The sequence below is a fragment of the Rhipicephalus sanguineus genome, chromosome 3 (genome assembly GCF_013339695.2).
Source record: "Rhipicephalus sanguineus isolate Rsan-2018 chromosome 3, BIME_Rsan_1.4, whole genome shotgun sequence".
Lineage (NCBI taxonomy): Eukaryota > Metazoa > Arthropoda > Arachnida > Ixodida > Ixodidae > Rhipicephalus > Rhipicephalus sanguineus.
In genome coordinates, this window is record NC_051178.1 from 140296003 (window position 1) to 140307633 (window position 11631).

The following is an 11631-nucleotide window of genomic DNA, read 5'->3' on the forward strand; positions in this document are numbered from 1 at the left end:
AACAGATTCCTGCGATAACCGGCTGTGGAACTGGTCATTAGATAAAAACTTTTCTTGCAAAAACTCTGGATCTTGTACATTCGTGAGAGGCCTGAACTGCTCTACAATCGATCTAACATTTACTAGCAATAGTCTCTCAGTATCTTCATGGTCGACTATTGACAGTGCCACTAATAGTGATCATCTACCAGTAATTTATGAAATTTTCTGCCCAGTGGCATTCGCTGCTGAACAAACCAATACATTTATAAACTACAGCATATTTAAGAAATGCTTGATATCTGCAATTTCTCCAGTATCCGATGTTTCTGATGAACAAAAATCAAGGATAATTTGTAGTGCTCTGGAAACTTCTAGAAAAAAGTCAGAATTTGTGATTCAATCAAAGAAAAATAATTTGCTCAACCCTTGGTGGAATTCGGATTGTTCACGCGATTTTAAAAGAAGGAAAGCTGCCTGGAAAAGCTTATTACATAACCAATGTCCGAAAAATTGGAGCGACTATAAATTCAACCGAACCATATTCAAACACACAGTATCTAAAGCAAAGGATGACTACGACACTAAGCATTACGATTTCCTATCCAAAGCCAAAAATAAAAGTGCGCTTTTCAAATTTCTCCGTAGTAGGAAAATTCTTCATCGTCCAAACATAGATTCTTTGGTGCACTCTGACGAAGAAATTAAGCAAATGCTAAAAGATATAGCAGTTGGTCTAGAAAGCAGATTTTCATCTCTACTATCACCATACACTAAAGTTGCAATGCCGAGTGATGACTACAACGAGATATCAATGACTGAACTGGCCACGGTAATGCAAGGACTTCCCAATTCCGCTCCAGGTTCTGATGGAATAACTACAAATATGTTAAAAATCCTTTTTAGGGAGGTCCCTGATATTTTACTAGCTATAGTTAATCATTCTGTCAAATGCTCATGGATTCCTTCTAATTGGAAAATTGCTAAAATAATTCCAGTTCTTAAAAACAACTCTGCAGGATAAACCCTTGACAATATTAGACCAATTGCGCTAACTTCTAATCTGGTTAAATTAATAGAAAGAATTCTTTATGCTCGTCTTATGAAATTGGTCGAGGAGAAAGAGATTTTCAGCCCCTTTCAAATTGGCTTTAGACCTAGATGTTCTATTTGGCATGCACATGTGGATTTGGAGAGCAGAATTAAATTAGCGCGCCGTCTCAGACAAATAGCAGCCCTGGTAACATTGGATATCTCAAAAGCTTACGATAGTGTAGAATATAAAATATTATTGGATCAATTAAACTTTAATGATATCCTAATTATATAGTGAGCTGGTTTAGTGAGTTTTTAACTGGAAGGAAATTTTATTGTTCACTAGAAGGTCATTCTTCAGGTATACATTGTCAGTCCAGAGGGGTTCCTCAGGGAGCAGTCACCTCGCTTCTTCTCTTTAATGTATTGCTGAGCAATATTCCCAGCCATGATGGTGTATACACATACGTATATGCAGACGACATAGCATTTTTTGCGTCCGACTCTGACATACATTCCCTATATACTCGCTTACAAACGTATATGTGCGCCATTGAAAATTGGTTAGAGGATATCCATTTATGTCTCAATGTTTCAAAGAGCTAAGTGATAGTTTTCCCTTTGGATAACCCAGTTAATATAACACTAACTTGCAACCTGCAGAACATACCACAAGTGGACTCGGTAAAATATCTGGGAATAATTTATGATAATCGTCTCCTCTGGCACACACATATTGAATGCATAACAAAGAAAGGAGTACGAGCGCTAGGAGTTTTACGAAGACTTTGCAACAGTCGATCGGGGATGCGAAGAGACACACTAATTATGATATACAAAATGTATGTACGCCCAGTATTAGAATTCGGATGTGTTTTATATTCGGGTGCACCAGCTTATAAATTGCGTCCACTTGTACTGCTGGAAAGGGAGGCCCTAAGGTTATGCCTCGGACTCCCGAAATTCGTAGCCAATAATGTCCTGTACTTAGAGGCAAGATTGCCCTCTCTTTTGTGCAGATTTAGGATACTAACGGTACAAACTTTTCTAAAGATGTATGAATATCCTATAAAACTAAAAATTATTTTCATATCTCACCCAGCGTTATTTTTTCAATCTTACTGGCCTCGGTTTCATACACCACAGGTGAGTTACGTACAAGCACTTATTGGACCCTTAGATGTTAAACTGAGTGAAGTTCCTTCCATTGACAAGGAAAAGCACAACCTTAAAATCATTTTTGACAATATATATCCAAATCATGCCAAAAATTTGCCTTACCATATATTAAACGGCCTACTCCAAAGGCATTTAGAGGGGATACATACGACAAATATCATAGCTACAGATGCCTCACAATCCGAAGAAAAATCTGGCATTGGTATTTTCTCTGAGACCTTCAACTGGTCATTTTCATTAAGACTTCCTGATTTCTTATCAGTATTTTCGGCGGAATTTCTAGCGGTAATTATGGCTTTACGAAAGCTGACCCCATCAACCTCAAGAGTTGCAATAATTACAGATTCATTATCTTTGTGTTCAGCACTCGCTGCAAATACCGAATCTCAATTATCACGTACTTTTCATTTTCTTGTTCCCACCCACGTAACTATAGATTAATCTGGGTACCGGGACACAAAGGGATAAAAATGAATGAAATGGCGGACTCTCTGGCGAAAGCCGCTCTCAGTGGTCCCATATTCTCAATTATTCCCATAACAGCACTCATAATTCGTGACAGATTTAGAAGGCGTGCCATAATTCAAGACTCCGGCAAAACATTAATCACTCATCTAAACGAATATCGACACCTCTTGTTCCCTTGGCCTAGGAATTTTTGTTCAACAAAAAAAGATGAAGTTATTTTTACTAAATTACGATGTCGCGTTCCAAAACTAAATTTTTATATGCATAGATCTGGTCTTGCTCCCTCCCCTCTTTGCTTGTTTTGTAACCAGGACGAAACAGTTGAACATTATTTCTTATCATGTAACCGTTTCAATTTACTTAGGAAAAACATTCTCAAAGCAGCGTTTAATCGAATTAGATTGGATTTCACTACTTCTAATATTCTATCCTTGGGAGCCTCCTCATTAGGTCACTGTCACCGGGATGTCTGTTCCGTTGTACAAAAATTCTTAATTGAATCAGGGCGGTTTTAATTCGGAATTTTAAATTAGCATTATGCATTTTTTCTAACTACTCTATAATTCATTAGTCATAGAAATCATATGTGGTCACTTCTACCTAAAATTAATCGTTTCTTGGCCCAGAGTTCACACCCAGAGTGGGTGTGAGCCATGCATCAAGGAAATCATCATCATCATCATCAGCCACCATGGACAGTCAGGGCAGAGTTAGCGAGTTACAATGGTACAAAAGAAACAAGCGGTCGTCAGCGTCCCGGCCACCGGCTGACACGAGAGTGACGCTAGACTGCAGCACTGGCGCCTCGGAGAGCGACAACGTACACCTGGCCTCCCTGGGTGCGAACCTTGTTACGTTCGCGCTGGTGAACACCGGGATGTCAGAGGAAGGACTCGCGCCCAAGCCCGTGGAGGAATCGACGCCTCCGTCGACGGCGAGGATCGCGCTGGGGACGCTGCTCGTCATCACCGTCATGTCAACCGCGGCGCTCACCCTCGGATGGCTTGACTTGCCTTTCCTGCCCAGAGACGGACACCAGGGTCACTCGAGGAACGGTTCTGCGGACACCCGACGGCATGGTGAGATTGGGGTCCGTGCGGCCATGGTAGACAACGACACCATCGACGAAGGTCTCAGTGCGATGGCCGCGATGAATGCTAGAAGGATGGCGAGATCTACTGTTGTACCGGACGTGCGCACGTTAGGTGATGAGCTCGACCAGACGTCTTCGTTTTCGTCGGAAGACGACAGCCACGTCGCGGTTACCCTCACCGAAGCCGTCGCTGACAGCAGTGGTGCCGTATTCGGGACTGAAGCTTGATATCGGCGCATAATAGTGACTAAGAGCATTTCCCGTTTGCGGAAGGAATATTAAATGTTCGAATTGGCAGCGCCGTTGTGAGTTTTAATAATGTGCAAGAGGTTGAGGTAATGCTCAGCATCTTCGCAAGATAACGCTTATACCGATATCACATGGTGCTTTGCTAATCGCGATTAAGCCCGATTTGGGATCAAAATTTTAAACAGTCATTGGCTTCCTTCTGCACCTTTCGTGAACGAAGCCGATCACGATCCAGAAATTTGATCCAGTTCGGGCCTGATCGCGATCAAAAGCGACCGTGCGACACCGGTATCAATCTGTGGTAGAGCCTCTAGAAAGTGGTAAGGAGTGCGCTTATTTAGACTACCCTGTATCTCGGAAAGGGAAAGGGTGTGAGAAGGCGAAGAACGTGCAAGACGCAAGCAAATGAATCGATAAGATGCGATTCACGCGGAGCTGGAGTACAGCCGATTATTAGAAACTATAGAGGCGTCCTTGTTAACGTCTCGGATATTGTAGTCGCAAGAGTTTTATTGCGAAAATGGTGCACGCCAGATTGGGCATGTTTGCGGTGATCGTCTCATAATCAAGGAGATGAACGTCCCCATTGTTGGGTCGAAGAACCCGGCAACGACGAACCGCTCGTATGTGTCAGAACGTAAGCAACAAATTTTGTTTTTTACGTCATCGAAATTCATTGATGACGGGTCTCTATGCTTGGATGACGGGTTAAAGTATACGCGTTCGTGTTCCTCGTACGTCGAACTTCAATTTTTGAGGTACATATCAAATAATCAATGAGAAACACCCTGGCAAGAACAACATCGGGAATATCTGCCGCCTTAGATATATTTCTTAGGGGCCTCTCCCTTCCGTCGGCACTTTGTCTTCCACTTGATCGCGCTGTGTGCGCTGGCGAACCTGAAGGCGAACCTGAAGAAATAAACACAACAATAAAGAGATTAATTCAGCACTGTGCCATATCGCGCGTGAATACTTAAGAGGAGCATCTGTACGTACAGAGAACCATATATTAATCATCATAATCAAACTCGTGATCACTATCCTTTGCCGAAATCCACTGCATGAAAAGTTCTCATTGAGGCATTTGTCATGCACGCTAAAGGATTCTGTCCAAACCCTTCATGTATACTAAGCGTTTTGGCTTTGTGCCTAAATTGTACCATATTATGCATTGACACTGACAAAGGTCATTTGTATATACTCATACACGAAATAGCAAATAATGGTTAGCATTGTCATCGAAATCGTCATCCACTGTTCATGCCCACTGTATGGCAACTGCATTCCCTGAACTTCTATGCACTGATCAAATTTGCTTTGTAAAAAAAAAGTAAAACTTTCCCATGGCTCTAAACATCACTGCCGCCCTCAACTTCCCTTCCTTCCTCTCAAAGGCAATTACGTCCCCATAAAAAATCACCTGTTATCTTCTATTTGACTTACATCATCCGCCACGGTGGTCTAGTGGTCGCGAAGGTCGCGGGATCGAATCTCGGCCGCCGCATTTTCGGTGGAGGCGAAAATGCTTGAGGCCCGTGTACTTTTTTCAGGCGCACGTTAAAGAACCCCAGGTGGTCGAAATTTCCGGAGCCCTCCACTGGGGCGTCCCTCATAACCATATCGTGGTTTTGGGACGTTAAACCCCAACAATTATATATTATGATTATTTGACTTACATGACTTGTTCAACTTTGCTTCCTTTTAATATTAGCTTCGGTATAATTTAATCACGTTTCTCTTCAAACCTACGCTGCCACCTTCCCATCTAACTTCTATATCATGTCTTAGAACCTGTCGGGGTGGGCTCACAAGCTTTCACGTTATGCTGCGCTTCGCGAGGTAGGGGCGTTTATGGCCTTCCATGGCTTCCGTGTTTTCATGGAACTTTGAAACTTTACATTACGGTGAGTGTTTGGCGCTAATTGGTCAAATGTTCTGCACAGTTCTCTGCGCTGCATCCTCTGTCACAGATGTTGTTTTAATATGTGATGATTAATTAATTATGAATAAATATTTCAAATTTGCTGACGATATTAGGCGCTGTATTTTCATTTTCAGTACGCAGTCTGCAAATGGGACGTGAGCAATATAGATTTATGAAGCCATGTATGAAGCAGATAAATATTTGAAGTTTTAAGGCGCGAATAAGCCACGGACGAAGAATAGGAACACACACACGGAGGCGCCCGTGTGTGTGTTCCTATTCTTCGTCCGTGTCTTATTCGCGCCTTAAAACTTCAAATATGTTAAACCAACAAGCCCAGTCTGCCATTCTTACAAAGCAGATAAAACGGCGAAAACAGTTGGAGCCTTACCCGGTGGCGTCGCCTCACGCGTTTTACCGAGCTGCGCCGCGTCGAACGATGCCCTTTGTAAGCCATTCCTCGCCTTATATGGACGCGTTCGGAAGCAGCAGTCACGGCGACGTCTTCAGTTGCAGAGGTCCACGGCGACTTCGACTCGTCGCTGTCATCGCCGCCGCCATCGACAGTACTACCGCGGCTTTCAGCATCGTCCTCGTTTGAACGAATCTCGGGTGGGCTTGTCTTCGTTACGTCAGGGAGCTCCACTGTTGTTACTGAAGGGCGCTTACTGCTTCCCGGTCGCCTAGTTCCCACTGTTATCTTCCAATCTATCTTGGGCATCTTCTCGTGAACTCCGGCAACCGGCGACGAAGGTTGCGCGCCGCGCGCATCCAAGTGCAGACCTGCGTCCGCGTCGTCCGCTGAGTCTAAACCGTTGCCGTCCCATTGGTCGTGAACCGTCGGCAAAAGCCATATCGCGAGTCCTATGAAGAAGCACAGGGCCAGAGTGGAGACGACGGCTGCCACGCCGTCTGTGCCGACGGCCCTGAGGCCTTTGTATACGACGTGGCCCACGTCTCTTTCAGATGTCTCTCGTGCTCGTAGTAACCATCGGCTAGCGGCATTGCCGAGGCCATAGCGGGAGACGGCGCCCACGTCATCGACGAGAGGTTGCCGTGTACTGCCACGGCCCGCGCTGGCGGTGGTGCCAGCTCGACGGTCGAACCAACGTCCAATTCATTCGGCATGCCTTGGATGGGCGAGTCTTGAAGACCACGGGGTGCGTAGTCGTAGAAAGCATGCGGGTACGCCATCTCGCTTTGATTGTAGTGGAAATTTCTGGGACGGTTCATGGTGACTTATGGCGACCGGGTGCTCGTGGGCTTACCGCCGAATGGCACTGGCCCACTACGGCGCATTGGTCAAGAAGATGGTGGGGAAAGGGAGTGCATAGATCAATGATCAAAGCTCCCGAACAAATATTTAGAAAAGGCTAAAACGTACAAATCTAAAAACAAAACGTGTTAGTATATAATTTTGAACTAATGGGCGACACTATCGTGGGCAGCTAAGCAAATGATTTCTGTTTTGTATGTCGTTACGAAACATTGAATGCACCGGATCAGCACTGTTCATTTAACTGTTACAGATATAAAATGACAAGTTAACAGCTCAAGATGGTGGGTCAAGATGGAGGGAAGTAGATCGCCTTGTACAACGCATAATTAGTGTACTGTGATAACGAAGGCATTATGATATGATAATACGCGGTCGGGCCGGATCTCTGCTTTTTGTGCTGATCATGTGCTGAATCGAGTCTTCTCAGTTAGGATTTTTTCAGGCGCCCCCTTTATACCTGTTTCCTAAATTCACACGAAAATTCCTAATCATAAACCTTTATTTTCATATTTTCCTAATGAAAATTGTCGCTTGCAACTAATTGTGGTGCAGATAATCCACGCGTGGGTATGTACCAAGACTGAAGGAATCAACATCAAGGGCGCCTAGATTACGTCGGCACGTGAACACGTGCCGGTTGTGCGTAGAAGAGGAAAGTCATCTCTGTCATAAATTCCATCTGTTAGTCTGACTGCTTGCTCGTTTAGCAGTTTCATTTATTCGATGCTTTATTCTTAATCAAAATTTCCCGTTTCCCTTAGCTTCATATAGGTCTTTACCTTAATCATCCTGCCGCCCGAATCTTGGCCCATCCCTCTTTGTGGGTAAGCACCATCAGGAAGAGGATATCACCGTCATCATCGTACCAACAAATTATCCCTGATGAAGACGCAATGAACATGGATCGTTCGAGAGCATCAGTAAGCAGCGGCTTGGCTTTCTATTGCCGGGTTCCCAGTGGTTCCTCGGAACCAGGTATGTCGACTGGCTTCTATCTCGCTTCGACAATGCCCAATGTTCCTCCTGTCTCCCATGAGTCCTCGCCCCGAGACGCCTCCAGCCGTTCCTTCAGGGCCAAGTACCACCCGACTTCGGAATCGTTGCCTCCGGTACCTCCGCCGACGCCGCAACTGGCCGCACCTACAGCGGCTGAGGACTACGGAGACGTCGAGTCGAGGGACCGCAGGTTACCAGTCGCTGCTTCTCCGAGCGCCACTCAGCTCACGCGGCGCACCGTGAGCGACAAGGCCTCGGGCTGTCTTACTTTCTTGTTCGTCACGCTGGGGCTGTGCGCGCTCGTCTGGCTTTTGGCGTCGGGAACACTGGGAAACCAAGCCGACGTTGTGAACCTTGATCTGGACGGCGCCCGGGATGAAGGAGTCGAGCCCGTCGTCGTACTTCATCTTGAGGACAGCTCCGGATCCGTGCCTTCGCAAGTAATCAAGCCGATAGGCGGAGAAACCGTCATGAAGATGAGGACAAGGACGACCATGACGGTTGGGCGCGGGAAGACTACGACTGCATCGGGGTGGGAAACGAAGTCGTCGAGGGATGATACGGTAGAGGACGAGCTACCCCGTGCGAGATCGAAAGCCCGTTATGCAGAGGGGCCACGGGAAAGCGAGAACGCCGACTCCGTCGACGTTCGTCCTTCGCAGGATACGGGACCAACACAAGGATTGGCTTCGGTTGAAGACCGTCTTGGCAGCGAGGCTGTTGCTACAGCTACTCTCGACAGCCCGACCACTAGAGCCAAGCACGGTCATTCAAGGAAAGGGTCGCACAGATCGAAGCGACGGCACCTCTATCCAAGGCGACATGTAAGAGAAGGAATTTCTGGCAGGGTGTAGACTGTCACATTCGCTTTTACGCTTTAGTAATGGCGCCTTGCGTATCTAAGTATGCGAGCTGCAATACGACAGGATGTACTGGAACTGACGGATAGGGCACATGCGCGAAGTCGTAAACATTTTTGTCACGAATATCTGTGTGGATTTTCTCATATTTGTTTTTCACACGTCAACAGTAGCAATATAAGGAGCCCAGAAATGAAAATACTTTCGACACGTGTGTTTTAAAAGTATATATCATTGTGGTATTAGTCCGTGCGGCAATGCTTCCAAATACTATATATTGCTTTTGGTATCGACCCCTTTAATAGCACCCATGTAGTTAGATTGAGGTGTAACTTGAAGAACCCTAGCTGGTCAAAGTTAAACTGTGGCCCGGCACCGCGGCGTACCTTATAATCATATAAAATCATATGGCAGCTTTGGCATGCAAAACTCCAGCGATTCTTCTTCATCCTTCTTCTTCTTCTTCTTCGTCTTATTATTATTATTATTATTATTATTATTATTATTATTATTATTATTATTATTATTATTATTATTATTATTATTATTATTATTATTATTATTATTCATTCATCGCTGCCATGATTACGGTTTCTGCACATGCAGCTGTCGTCCTGGCTGTACAACGTGACATTCATGTGAAACAACCTTGCGTATCACCCTCTAATCTGTCGTTTTTCTTGTTACCGTTATGAGAAAACGCTTAATTATTGGCATCTTGTCTTAATAATCAAGCTTTTATGCCTTGTCCCAGTGCACTGCTTCACACGTTAACATGAACATGGATTACTGGCACGCTGCTGAAGCTTAAGTTGAACCATGCGTGCACAGATATAAATTAAAAGCCGTACACTCTGACATCTCCCAGCATTGAACTCGGAATTAACTATATTTGTCTTTGTCCTCGTAACATCTTGGTCTGTCGCACCATCGAGCCGCCTTATGCTTAGTTATAGGCTACATAAGAACTATATGCTATACTATAGTTCTCGCCAGTATTTATGACACACCAGCTAGCTTAATCCGCTGGACTGTTTATCTGAATTAATATTTTCTTTTTTTTTTGTAGATTCATCGAATGACCACATTAGAGGAAGAGGACATCACTGGCTGAACACAAGAGGATGCGAACAATTAGTGAACGTTTTATCTAGACACCAATTCAAAACGAAACACAAAAGCGTTTATTGTTTTTATGCCTCGCATTCAAGTGTTATTCTCATTTAGTATGAAATAATGTGAGTAAAATGCAGGAATTTCGTTACTTTAGTTGAAATGTCGAGGGGCCACATTTTGTGCGCATTGGTGCGAGAGAATTTTCCGAAGGGTTGCTTCCCTTTGCGTGATGTCGCTGATGTCTTTTATGAACGAGAGAAGGGAAATTTTAAGGGCTCGTTATAGCAACAATATGGTCTACTAGGGAAGCTGCACGAACATATTGTGCTGGCTGGACCGCCCTATACTGCGACAATACAGCAGTGTTTAGTAACATTACGGAAAAATTACCGTCAATTTTAAAAAGTACAGCCACATTTAACCTGTTCCTCATCTGAGCATTTCATCTGCAGACTTCACAGCCTCAGTTTGGCGTTGTAAAAACGATGAGTGTGAAGAACCTGCTATGACTCTGGTACCTTAAATTCTCTCTTATTGAACAAAACACGGGGCTGACAAAGCAAGGTACTTCACAGAAGTCTTCAGAATAAGACGGGCGCCAATTTTTTTTACTGTAAGATACCTCTATAAAGTCTTTCTGAAGAAGAAGACCAAGTTCAGTCGATTAATTTTTATGGAAACCACATTGAGCTGGTTGTTTATATAGGATTATTAATGACTACGAATTTATATACTAGGTGCCGTTCCTTGCCCTCCTACTTTTCCCAGTTTGGGCGAGGGCTGGAGGGAAACGCGGTGAAGTAGCTCTTTATTCCTCCCCTCCGGCGCCTCCAAGTAAATATGCCTACGTAACTGTGTAAGCTCAAAATTTCTTTGAAAATATGTGGGTGATTATAGCGTTAAAGTACCCCGCATTGTTTCCTTTCATATATAGGTCGTTAGCTGTTAATGATTAGCTGAAATTTTCTGGGTCATGCTCACAGCACCTGCTCGTCACATGACGCAACAAATGACCCGTAAGTGATCCACCGCGCAATGTCCACTTACGCACGACTACGTAAAAAAAAAAAAGCAGAATGCGCTACTTTCAATACGGCATATTGTTGGTCACTGGTTCTTCGCTATTCGTCAAAAATTTTCGGTGTGCCATAAAAATCGCCTCCTTGTTACGTGACGTCACAGGTCTGCGAAAACTCGCGGCGTTAAAATGAAGTGTGCACAATAAACAGCGCATTACTATGCTGAACAATAACTAAACTTTTTTGGAATAACCAGACAGTGTCCCATTCTGAACGTACTTCGAGAAGGCTGCCCGCGAATCACATCGGCAACGGCTACTTATAGCAGTTGGCGAGATGGATTCATATGCGTATAATAGATACTTTCAGTTGTAGTATAACGATATTGAGCTGTTTTTGCATGTATACAACTCTCCATGGAATCTTCCTTG